This window comes from Sylvia atricapilla, chromosome 2 (genome assembly GCF_009819655.1).
Source record: "Sylvia atricapilla isolate bSylAtr1 chromosome 2, bSylAtr1.pri, whole genome shotgun sequence".
Classification (NCBI taxonomy): Eukaryota; Metazoa; Chordata; class Aves; order Passeriformes; family Sylviidae; genus Sylvia; species Sylvia atricapilla.
In genome coordinates, this window is record NC_089141.1 from 91697615 (window position 1) to 91710032 (window position 12418).

At 36.7% G+C, this 12418-nt stretch overlaps 1 protein-coding gene across 1 annotated transcript in view; it reads right to left on the reverse strand.

The window, feature by feature from the left end:
* MYO16 (myosin XVI) overlaps window positions 1–12418 on the reverse strand; it is a 267582-nt gene that overhangs the window by 25146 nt on the left and 230018 nt on the right. The window lies entirely within an intron of this gene.

Below are 12418 nucleotides of genomic sequence, written 5' to 3' on the forward strand. Positions count from 1 at the left end.
AAAAAAAAAAAATCATGGCAATGATTAAAATTAATGTATTTGCTTCTTTCCCCCCATTTTAAAGTCACTAAAAGAAACCAATACACTGAAAGTCTACATGCTAGAACTTCTTTGTCGAAAGTCTGACTTAAATTCTTTTGAGATATGACTTCCAAATTTCCTATTATAAAAATCTTTTTTTCTCAAACAAAAAATGGATGATCCTAAGCTTCATAGTTATTTCAGAAGTAGTATTTAGGCTGAACAAACTCTTTATCACCAAATTAGAAAATGAGCCAGTATTAGCTCTATTCATATGACAGAATAAAGTACAAAACTGTAACATTTTGAGAGACTGTTAGTTTTCCAAGGAAACTATATACTTAGCCTATTTAATAAAGTATAAAGACAAAATATAAATTGATGACTAATATCAGCATTTAGGTGGAATCATCATAGACTTTTTGTACAGCAAGATATGAAAAACCAATATTAAAAGTTCAGCAATAACTTACCTAATAGGGTTCCATTTTACTTTTTTGTCAAATCCCTTGTTTTGTTCTCCTTTCTTTAAATGTAGGTATATCCACAATGTATATGGATACGTATGTCCCCATATGTTCTTTTTCAAATACTTCTTTTAACATTTAGTGCTCATTTACAGTCTAACTGAAAACTCATTAATAACAATCGAAGGATCCACTGCTTTCAGCAGGTTTTAGATCCTCCCATTCATGCTTACCTTGGATGCTTTGTGCAGCACTGCCAAAGCACCTGGGGACTCATAATACAGGGTAAGTACTCTTGCTTTGTCTGTCCTGGTTATTTAAATGTGATCACAACTGTTCTCTGGCCCTGAGGTCAATGGTAAGAGACCCATACCAGTACTACCACACTTTCCTTGCCCTCCACAGCTGAGAGGAATTCAAGTCATCTACTGGGAATAGTCCCTGGGCTATGTCTTTTCCTGAACCATGCCCAGATTCATCTGGAAGGGAGCCAGCCTGCCAGGTCCCAAACAATTCTAGGGAATGCTCTGCACTTTGACTGTGCACAGAAGTGAGCTGCCATTCCAAAGACATTCCCTGGCACTGGCTCATTTAGTAAAACAGATACAGCCCTCCATTTTGACAGCACTAGTTACCATAATCAAAAAAACAGTGATCAATATTAATCTATCTCAGGAAAAATAAAAGGAAAAATATGGAAGAAATACTACCTCGAAATCATATGGGGGTGGTGGAGCACTGAACTGTTGCAGCTTCTATTGAAGCCACATTTAAAGGTTTCATTGTGACTGTCAGGGAGAGCAGATTCTCTTTAGTTCTGCTCTGGTATAAATGGAAGTCATGCATTCCTCTCAGTATGACTTGACATGACCATTCTTTCAAGACACAGATTTCTTTTCCTTAATTAAACAGAGATGAGTTTCCAGCTGAGGAAATTCAGTGTCACAAACTAGGCAGCATATGTCTCAGCCCTAACGCCGAAACGATCTCAGTATAAAATCCAACATTATTTCTTCATTCATGGAAAACATGTCTCTCTGTAACTAATGATCAATGTACAGTTTTAGGTATCATGATCCACAGTTGTACATTCTGTATCAGCAACTATGAAAACAAGAAAGCACATAAATTCTGGCAGATAAATTCAGGAGGAGAAGCTTTTTGTACCTGTGCTACCATGCGATGTAAAAGCTAAACAGCTCAATTTCCGGAAAACTTACAGCTGGTATCCAGCAAAATGTAAATTTGAAATTAAACAGCTTGTCATTAAGCATGTTAATAAGAGAGAACTGATGGACCCTATTAACCAGCATCTGAAAGTCAAGACATTGCAGACAGAAGGGATTTCTGATCTGTGCTCTCACTCTTTCTTGGGAAAGTCTGGAAAATCCTAATGGCTGACCCTGGATATTTTTTTACATCTACTGTGACAAGTGGATGTTGTGAAATGAGGGAAGAAAAAATAAAATCTGGTGATTTCAGAAAATTTGCAGATATTTTTTGATAAAGGAAAGGGAGAAAATGCTTAAATAAGAACAGGATATTTTATTTTTGCTCAAATGTTTATCCCTGTATTTTGTTTTACCTTTTAAATTACACTTAGTGTTTCCTGTTTTGCTCTCACTTACTGTTGAGACATTCTTTGTGGCATTTACTAGCTACCCTCAGCACAGGTTGTCTTGGGTGTCCTTTTGTTGGATTAATGCATATTGCTTCAGAGTCATTCAGTTTATTCATACGAAGTCACACCGTGACCCTCTGTAACATGACTGTTTATTTTGTCTGCTGAGAGCTGGAGGCAAACAGCTCCATCTTATTTGCTGAAAGAAATGGAGCAGGCTGAAAACTGTCAAGACAGGATTCCCCCAGCCTATTAGCATGTGCTGCCTGTCTCACCCTTTTAGTTGTGCTGCTGGCTGCCACTGCCATCAGAGGAAATAATTATTTATTGGTTTATTTCACCTCACAAAACCTACCCTTACAGCAGCAATTATCCGGGATTCTCCCCCCACCAGTGATGCTCCTAGGATGGTAGCAATGAATTTGGACTGTCACTTCCAGCATCCATTCTATTCTGTCTGAACTCTGTAAGTGGAGCTATCAGATGGTGTTACAAGCTACTCCAGAAGCCATACTCCTAGATGGAGCAGGTAAATACAGAAACAGGCCACTTATTTTGTCTGGGAAGCTGCATTTATAGAATTTTTGTGTGAACACTGGAAAGAAAAGAGAGGAGATACAGGCCATGAAGAATATCAAGTGACAAAACTCACTCTGCTTGAGGAAAGAGCTCCTCTGAAGAATTTTTTGTTAGCGTGATCCCAATCAGCCAAATTTCAGAGGATGAGGCTGGTAGTGAGAATGAGGTTGCAGAAGCATCTGCAGGAACTCCTAGGTCTGGTTCAGCCCTTAAGGGCCATCAGCTCAGTTATAATTTTGCAAACCACAGCTCTGGAAAGCACACACCTAGAACAAGAAGGATTCTTATGCTTTCTTCTCTGATGGATTTGTGCTGGTAGAAAGACAGTGCTCTCATTTTACATCTATTTCAGTGTCAATCAGTACAAGCTACAAACCTTTCCCTCTTTACTAGAAGCAATGTTAGGGACATGCCTAGATCAGGTAAACTCTCAGAGCTGGTGGGGGAGAGATAACATAAGTGCTTTTTTTTCCCTGTCTGGAGGACTCTGGATTGTTTGAATTTTATTTTTTTTTTTCCAACATGAGACTAAGAATACCACTCTGAAGTGGGGAAAACAGCCTTCTCAAACAGTGGCAAAGGATGAAGAATATCTGGACAGGCTGCCATTTCTCCTGCCTGATAGTGTCTGAGCAAGAACTTGGAGCATCTTTTCAGTGCAACAAGTGAGCTAGACTCCAGACAGTGCACATGTTTCAGAGACTGGGGATTTTGTTCATCCCATCTTCTCTAGAACTGACTCTGCAGGCCTTTCTGGTCCATAACAAACCACACAGGGCAGGAAGGAGGGGAGCACTGCTTGAGACAATATCCTGCCTTCAAAGAAACATTTCTCTCTCCATGTCCAAATGTTCCCCACCTTTTCAAGTCTAATATGGAAAAAAATTAGTTGATTATACTCTGTTAATGATTTTATTTACTGCTAAGTGTATTGACTGGCTCACCGAAGAGTCTACTTTTTGTATTTGTCTATATAAAAACCTGCTGGTGTGCTGGAAAAGGAGAAGGCAATTTTCTGAGAAACACAGGTTCCCTTTTTGAAATGCTTTCTACAAGTTCGTGTGCATACAGCAGTTCACCTTGAAGGCAGACATTTATGTCTGTTTACATTTCTGTGTGGAATCTCAGTTACAGAACAGCCTTTACTGCTGGGCTTTAGCTGCTGTTGAAAGAAACTATGTGATGAGACACTGTCTCAACCTTCCTCCCCCTCAAACACAGTTTCAAATATTGTAAAAATAAACAAACAAACAGATAGGGATTTGCTGCTTCCAGAAGCATCACATCAGTTCTATTTACTTCTCCCAGAATGCTTCTACAGATATTTTTCAGGATATCTCATACCAGCTCTGGCAGTGACTGCTACACAGAATTCTAGGCATAAGTGACTGCATTGAGCAGATAAATTGTTTGAGTAGATCCTGGAGGAGCAATCCAAGGAATATTTTTGGTTCACCTGTACTGTAATCCTGCCCACTAAATAGGGACAGCTGTTCTGGAAAACTTCTTAGGCAACATTCATATTTTGCTTTCCAAATGAGCTTCTAAGACCAAAAAAAATGAATTTAGATCTTATTTAGTTTGTTTTAAAGTTAATTTTGAAAGTGATGGTCAATGGCACTGTCATTAACCTCAAAGCAAGAACATATGGGTATCACAGATGCAGTGTGACAAACATCCATACTGTGCACAAATACAGATAATCAGTGGCTAAAAACTGTCTCTAAATGCTACTAGTATGTCAGGATTGTTCTGCAACCAGCCCCTAAGGAAAGAGCTAAGAGAACTAATGAAATGGAAAACTTCAGGACTAATTTAATATGTATTTTTTGTTCCGAAAATTTCACACGCAAAAGAGAATTAAAAGAGAATGAAAACTCAAGCCAAAAGGGCACTGAACTTGAAGGCTCCTGTATTTTTCCATTCACCAGTGGTGCTGGGAAGAAGGCAGATGTCCCTAACTGCTTTAAATGCTACTCCTACCTCCAGTGCACCACTTCTGAGCACTTTACTCTCTCACAGCAGAGTGTAGCAGTGTGGAGAGAGGATGAGGGTCAGGGTGCCCTCACATTTATGATCAAGTCCTTTTATCAGTCTCTTTTAAATTGTCTTCTCTTGCTTCTCCATCCAGCCCCACAAAATTGCAATGCTGGAACTGGAACATAATCCACACATCCAGGTCTATAGAGTTTCAGAGTTTCATGATGAGCTGCATGAGCCCTGCCAAGAACTTTGGGTCATTGAGGGGCTGGAGTTTGCACAGCTCTTGGATACCTGAGCCAAGGAGTTTAGAAGTAGCTTGGCTTTTTTTATGAGACAGTCATATCCCTAAATGTCAATCTGACCAATGTTGAAATGACTACTCTTGTACTCATCTAGGTCCAAAAAACCACATTTAGTTATTAACCTTTTCAGTAAGAAGCAATTTACTATATTTGAGACAGACCATTTCAGTACTTTACAAACATTCTTGAAAGCCTGGACATAAAAGAATATTTATTTCTGTACAGAATTTTAGAATGCTTGATTTTCATTTCAGCCTAAAACAAATTTAAATACCAAAATCCTGACATTTTCTGTGAAATGGAATTATTGTTCTCAACTGACATTCTTTGCAAAAGATAATTTAATGCTGAGATGGATGTAAAGAAGTTAAAAACATCTGAAGAGATTTCTCACTCAGGCTGAGAATTTAATTAGAGACCTTCACTAAAAAGTGTGTCCATATCTCATTCTTCATTATATTTCAAATGCCAGAATTCCTGTAAAATGAAGTGACATGACATTTACTGCCAAATACCCATATTATTCTTTGGTATCAGGAACATAAGTGTGCTACAAATAATTTCTTTCTCTTAGATATGGCTAATTTTTCACAATTGGTTTACAATTAAGGATGTAGTGGCTCCTAAAGTAATTTGTGGTTCTGCATTGTGAATTACAAATAATATTCTTATTATTTAAAGAAACTCATAACATTTTTAGTAGAGACAGCTTTCTGAACCATTACTGAATTTGGAACCATGATGTCACATCAGATGTTGAAGAAAAGACATTTCTATGAAAATAAGAATCCTAATGTAAATGTCTACCTGAATGATCCAAGTCTCAATTAAAAGTGGAATATTAAAAACTTTGGGCATGAAATGCACAAAGCTGAACCAGTACGGTGTAGATATTGACTCAAGTATCAGACAGGATGAAGGGGACACAAACTACATCCAGCTCAATGGAAAGGCTGCAAAACAGAGTAATTAATTTAAAAGAAATGCCTGCAGTTCTCAGAAATGGACCATATAAAAGAAACAGAAAAGTCAGTGCAATTACTTTTCCTCAGCACTCCTCTTCTTCAGCAGTGACTTGGTATGAATATGAGAGAGCCTGCAGTGGGTCAGACCAAGGTGCTGCCTATTCTAGGATCCCTTTCCAGTAGCCAGAGATTACAGCGTAAGGCTGATGGAAATCAAAAATGCAGTGATATTTTCCTCTGTGTTCCTGGGGCTGCACAGTCTCCTTCAACCTCTATTTCATTAATACAGCTTTTGGAAATGTAAGGAGAAGTGGTAAAGATCTGATTTTATTTTCAATACAAGCATTTAAAATACAAAATAAATATGAATTTTAAGACAATACCTATTTTTTTTCCACCTGAAAATTAGACTTGATTTGTTCTTCTAATAATTCTTGGATTAAAATTATTTATGGAAATCACACACAAAGCCTCTTTCACATGCTGGAACAGATAACCAAAGCAAATTCTATATTATGTGGTTTTAGGCTGTAACAGCAAAAAGTGAAGTCAACCAGAAATTGAAATGCAGTAAAATATACTAGTTTTCAGACATTCTGAAATGGAAATTATTCTCAGTACATTGTGTTTATCCAGAAACAAGTAGTATTTTCTGGGATACATTATCCAGATAATGGCAGACTTATAGATGAGGAGAAGAGTGCAGATGGAAGTGGTATCTTTTAGCCTGTACAGTCCATAGATATTCTGAAAATAGGAATCTAGTGTACTTTCTCTAGACTCTTCTAACTTTCTTCTGCTGCAATAATAGAAACCACAATTATTTCCTTAGAAAAATTAACCAGCATGGGCTGAATGGCAACAGTATTGCCAGCAGTTCTTTCTACTCCTGTGTAATTTTCTGTATAGGGCATCTGTCTGTAGTCATGAAAGGTCATTTTTATAATGAGTTGCTTTGAACTCCTACTAGCAGTGCTTCCTCCCACTTTTCTACACCTACAGCAAGAGATTCAGATTGAGAGCTACATCTAGTCTATAGTGAAAGCGTAAGTTTGCCAATGACTCTAAACTGGGAAGAGCTGTTGACTCCCTTGAGGGCAGAGAGGCCCTGCAGAGAGATGGACAATCAACAATTTTGTGAAGTTTAACAAGAGTTGTATTCTGCACCTGGGATGGAGCAACCCTGGACATGTAGACAGACTGGGGAATGAGAGGTTGCAAAGCAGTGCTGCAAAATGGGACCTGGGGGTCCAGGCTGATGGCAAGTTGAACATGAGCCAGCAGTGCCCTGGCAGCCAGGAGAGCCAACTCTGTCCTGGGGACATCAGGCCCAGCATGGCCAGCAGGGCAAGGAGAGAACTGTGTATCAGGAAAATGTTTTTCACCCATGGGAGTGGTTGGGCACTGGAGCAGGATCCCCAGAGAAGAGGTCACAGCACAAAGTCTGTTTCACTTTGAGTGTCTGGACAACAGTCTCAGGCACATGGTGAGACAAGTTCGATTCTTGGAGTGCCCTGTGCAGGGCGTGGAATTGGACTTGATGATCCTGATAGGTCCCTTTCAACTCCACATATTCTGTCAGAGGTTGATGACTCTCCTGTGTTTAGATATCTTATCTGAAAATTAGTCACAGAAAGACACCCTCACTCCCTATTAATTAAGTCAATTATGTAAAAAGATATTAATCTCTTTCTGAGAAGTGTGCTGAAGCTTAATTGACTAAAGTTTTAATGATTTGAGAATATTACTTTAAAGACATAGAAGTTTCATGCCTTATACAATCATTCCTCCAGCATTTATAGGTAAAAGATAAAAGTTGAAAACACAGCATTTTGTATTACTCATGGCTTTTAAGTTGTTAGTTTTTTTCACAAAGAAAGTATATCTATTTTATTGTACAAATAGGAAGGAGATGGCAATATGATTATTATCTTTATTAAGTTGCTTAAGACAAAAAGCTGAGTGGCTTAGAGGGTAAAGGACTGGGATTTCATCACAAAAAGACAAGTAAGGATTTAATTTGCAATCCACTAGCAGCACAATAGCTTGTTTTATCTGATGATAAGGGAAAATTATTTACTAGCTATCAAAGGGATACCCGCCTTTGACAGGACAGTACTTTTCATACATATACATTATATTTTGTTCTCCAAGTTTGAGTCAATCTCAATAGACGGTATTTGGCAAGCTTTAGTCCCAAGGTACATCTAAATATCTGTATTGTTTGCCAGTTGTAAATATCTTCCTGTGACTTTCAATGCTTAAACCGGAGAATGGGGAATAAGACACTGATATGTGAAGCTACCTGCTTCACACATCATATTGAAAATAAGTCACTTAGGAAGTAAAAGAAGAAAGGATTCACAAGGATTGTCAAGGATACTGGACAAACAATAACAGTATTGATAACAATAAATTGTTAACAATCTGTTTCCATGCCTTTGCTGCTGTTACCAAACTGGAAAGGAATAGGTCACTGAAGAATGGGTAGACTTGAATATACAGATTTACCTGTACTGAAACATTAACAATATTTCACAAACCTTGGTGCCTATACATTGGTGACATATATGAAGGAAATATCTTCCTAATTTTACTTCTTTGACACTTAGATGTGGGGTTGCAAACTTGTGTATTTTATTTTGCTCAGACACAGAAGTTAAGTATCTATTTTAATTTTTTCTCAACAAGTGGGAAGAAAACACTGTGCCTTCATCTCAAAATACTAATGGTAAGAAATTCACTCAGGCTAAGGAAAAATCATAGTTCCTTTGCTCCTTCCCCTTCAGAATCCACATGAATACTCACTCTGCCAATCTAAGCATGGGTGATTGGTTAGGATTTATTCTACCTTTTGTTCTGAAGGTGAAATGATGCCCCTTTGCATGGAATAATTTAATATCAACTGTACCAATTAAGAGAAATAACATCACGACCTATCAAAATCTGAGTATCATTCCTCCACGCTGAGGAACAGAAAATTCTATCCTTGCTCATAAATATTTAAGATGAAATGCTTAAACATGTGATTGTCTCTTCCTTATTTAAGGAATGTCTTATATGTTGAATATAAGCACTCCTGCTAAGGAGTGCTGTTTTGTGATTAAAGGATTGAATTTGGTTTCGTGAAGTTTCAAATCTCAGGTCCTGTCTATTTGAGTAGAGGCTCTGCACATGACTATTCAGTTTCAGTCTGTCTTGCAAACTAAAGTTTTCACTTCCAGAAATCACAGAGAATAGAAAAGGTTTGTGCGTGTGTGTATTACCACTTATCTGCACTCAGGTCTCATTTTATATGGAGTAAAAACAAATCCTTGTGTAACAATACAGCTGCAGTTTCAATGACAACTCTTTCCAACCTCTGAGAAATCACCTTACCTAGGTTCTCACCTGTCACAGCTTTGTTTAGTTGAACTATAAGGTCTCCAGAGCAAAAAACTTCTCTTGTTACATGTGAAGTAATTTGCATGAAATTGCATACTATATCATCCTGATCATTGTTAGAACCAGCAGAGGCTAGTGTTGTATTAAAAAAAAAAAACAAAAACCCAGGCTGAACCACCAAGAAAAGAAAGTTGTTGCCATTTGATTTTTTTGTTGTTGTTTCACTTCTGAAAGACAATGCTCTCAGTTCAGTTCACAATAACTCTTCAGCACATCAGAAAACCACAAATGTGTTCTACTCTAATTCTGGATGAGCTTTTCTCACAAAGAGGTCAGGAGCCAAAAGGACATAAGTGTTCTCAGGCCTTGAAATTACTCCTCCAGGCGAGAGGGAGGCATGCTGGGGGATCTGTCTATATTGCACTTATATTGGCAAAGAGGCTTTCATCTCCAAGCCTGATGATCCCATACAGAAACTCCCTGATGCCCATAGGTAACTCTCCAAGACTTCAAAATGGCCCACAATTTTACCCTCTGGTTTTAGTTAAGATTGTCGACAGATTATAACTTCTGAAAATAAAGGAAACTGCACATTATAGAGTGCTCTTCTAGACCATGTCTTCAATGACAATTAAATGAAATTCTATTGAAGGTTTTTTTCACCATGTCATCAATGATAAATAAAATACTACAAACAATAGAAAGAAAGGGAGGAGTCTTCTAGGAACTTAATATGCATTAGGTAAGAGGTAATAAAAATATCAGAAAGTAGCACATAACAACTTCTAGTTGCACACAACTTGTAAAGAGTCAGCTCTGATGACTGCCATCTTATTACTTTGCATGAAAGGTTAAATACATTTTTTCCAGCTGTTACCCTAGAAAATAATGAACACAGGAAGTAAATAAAAAAATGCAAATTGTAAAAACACACACATATATTCACTTGTATTTCTTAGTTACTTTCAATCCATCTACATATCATTGAACTATTCATATGTAACTGCACTTAGTATAGAGTAGCTTCCTAGCTCATAAAATATTGATTCAGGTTTTTTTTATCATATATCTTTCTTGAACTTTGATCTTTCATACTTAGTGCTCCCTTGATGAAATATTTAGAAGCACGTTTTCCATGTGAAAGGTAAATTTAGAGGTTTTTTATGGTACCCTCTGTTAATGCACTAGCTTCAACCCACATGAGACACAAGCTAAATTCTATCTTGGTCACATTTAGTTGATCATTGCATTTGCAAAAATCTTCCATTCCAAAGCAACTTTTATTTTAAAGTAAAGGTTATATATATATATATATATATTTTTTTTTTTTAACCTGGTTGGAGTGGTTTACAACACTTTCTCACCAGGTACATTGAGAGAGACTTGAGATGATACATCTAAAGAACTAACTTCCCATCAGATAAAAATGTATAAACTATATGATAAACCAACACTCCGAACCAAAAAAATCAACTACAAAACCATCAAATAACCCACAGAAAACTTTCTACATATATTTATAGTCAGTGAATGTTATTGAGAATTTTTTCGAAGAAAGCAAAACTACCACAATAATACCTTTGTCAATTTCATCTATTTGAATACTTAGCATAAGAAAAAAAAATTCTCTTGAGTTTGAGAACTGATGAAGTCTCAGTTCATAGCTCATTCAACATACAGGATTGAATTTGGCATACAAGAACAAGCAAGGTCCAGCTAAAGCTTTTCAGGCTCTGGAGGACTCACAAGAGTTGTGTCCACTATAGATTCTCTAATAGCTGAATTCTCTTGTCTCCACCTAGACACTAACATTCACAAAGCTTGTAGAAACTCAGTAAATTTTGCAACCTTTATCTTCTTGTTGTATTTGGTTAAAAGCAATTTTGGCTGAAGGCTGCCAAGGTTCTCAGGAAGAGAGATGTAGTGTGGCAGACAGACAAATACATCCATGGAGCAAGAGTAAACACCTGCTTCTGTTATAGTATAGCTGTGTAAATTAGGATAGGATACTAAAATCAATGGAGCAGTAGGCATTTAAGAAAATGGACAATGAATTATAAGATAATACATCCTGTTCTTTACAGGATGTAAAGATGTTTTGTATTTCTAAAGTATGGCTTCGGTTTCTTCCCAAAGAGGTGGCACATTAAGAGGGCAATCGAAGCACATCTACTCCAAGACAAGTATCATGGGCAACAAGCAGGAGGAGCTGGAAGACACTGTGCAGCTGGAAAATTATGATATAGTTGAAATCATGGAAAGCGTTAGTTTTGCAGTTGGACTCAATGATCTTAATGTTCTTTTGAAACCTAAGTAATTCTATAATTCTGTATTGCCTATTTTGAATAAGCTGCACACAGCTCTTGATTAAGACAAGCTGTTTGGACAGATAGAAGTGAAGAAACAGAGTAAACAGTCTAGAGATTTTCTCACTCTAAATTTTAAATTCACAAATTTTGTGTTTAGGAGATGATATTATGGGGAAAAAATTCTATGTAAAGTGCACCAAATATTTTCAAAAGGAAACTTTTTTTTTTTTTTTTTTTAAATGAGAAAAATAATGCAAAGATTGGAGTCAGTGTTGTTACTGAGATGCAGAACATTTAAATATAAATGTTACTGTATGACTCTCCATTCAAACATTATTTAGGGGAATAATAAAGACTGTATCACCAAATACAGAATTTCATGGAAATTAAATGATCAAATTTTATAAAACAGTCTTCAAAGTAAAGCAAATCTACCAGCCACCTAGCCATATATTTAATTCAAAAGTATTTTTATAGTTTAATAGCATAAACTCATTTTTCACACAATATAGCACCTGTGTTTATTTTACTGAGACAGCTGGAATTTTAAAAGAACATTTAATTTTGTGTCATTTTGGTAAAAGAAAAGTTGATAATCTCAGACAAAACCTGAAGTCATATAGTTTTTATATGTAATTTATATTCTATATGTGTTTCTTATGACTACAACAGACCTTTAAATAAAACTCAAACCAATCAAAGTTTTCATTCTGCATTTTTGCCCACTTTATCAGTTTCCAAAGTAAGAAAGTTTTGATGCAGTAAAACTACACAAAACAGAAGCACA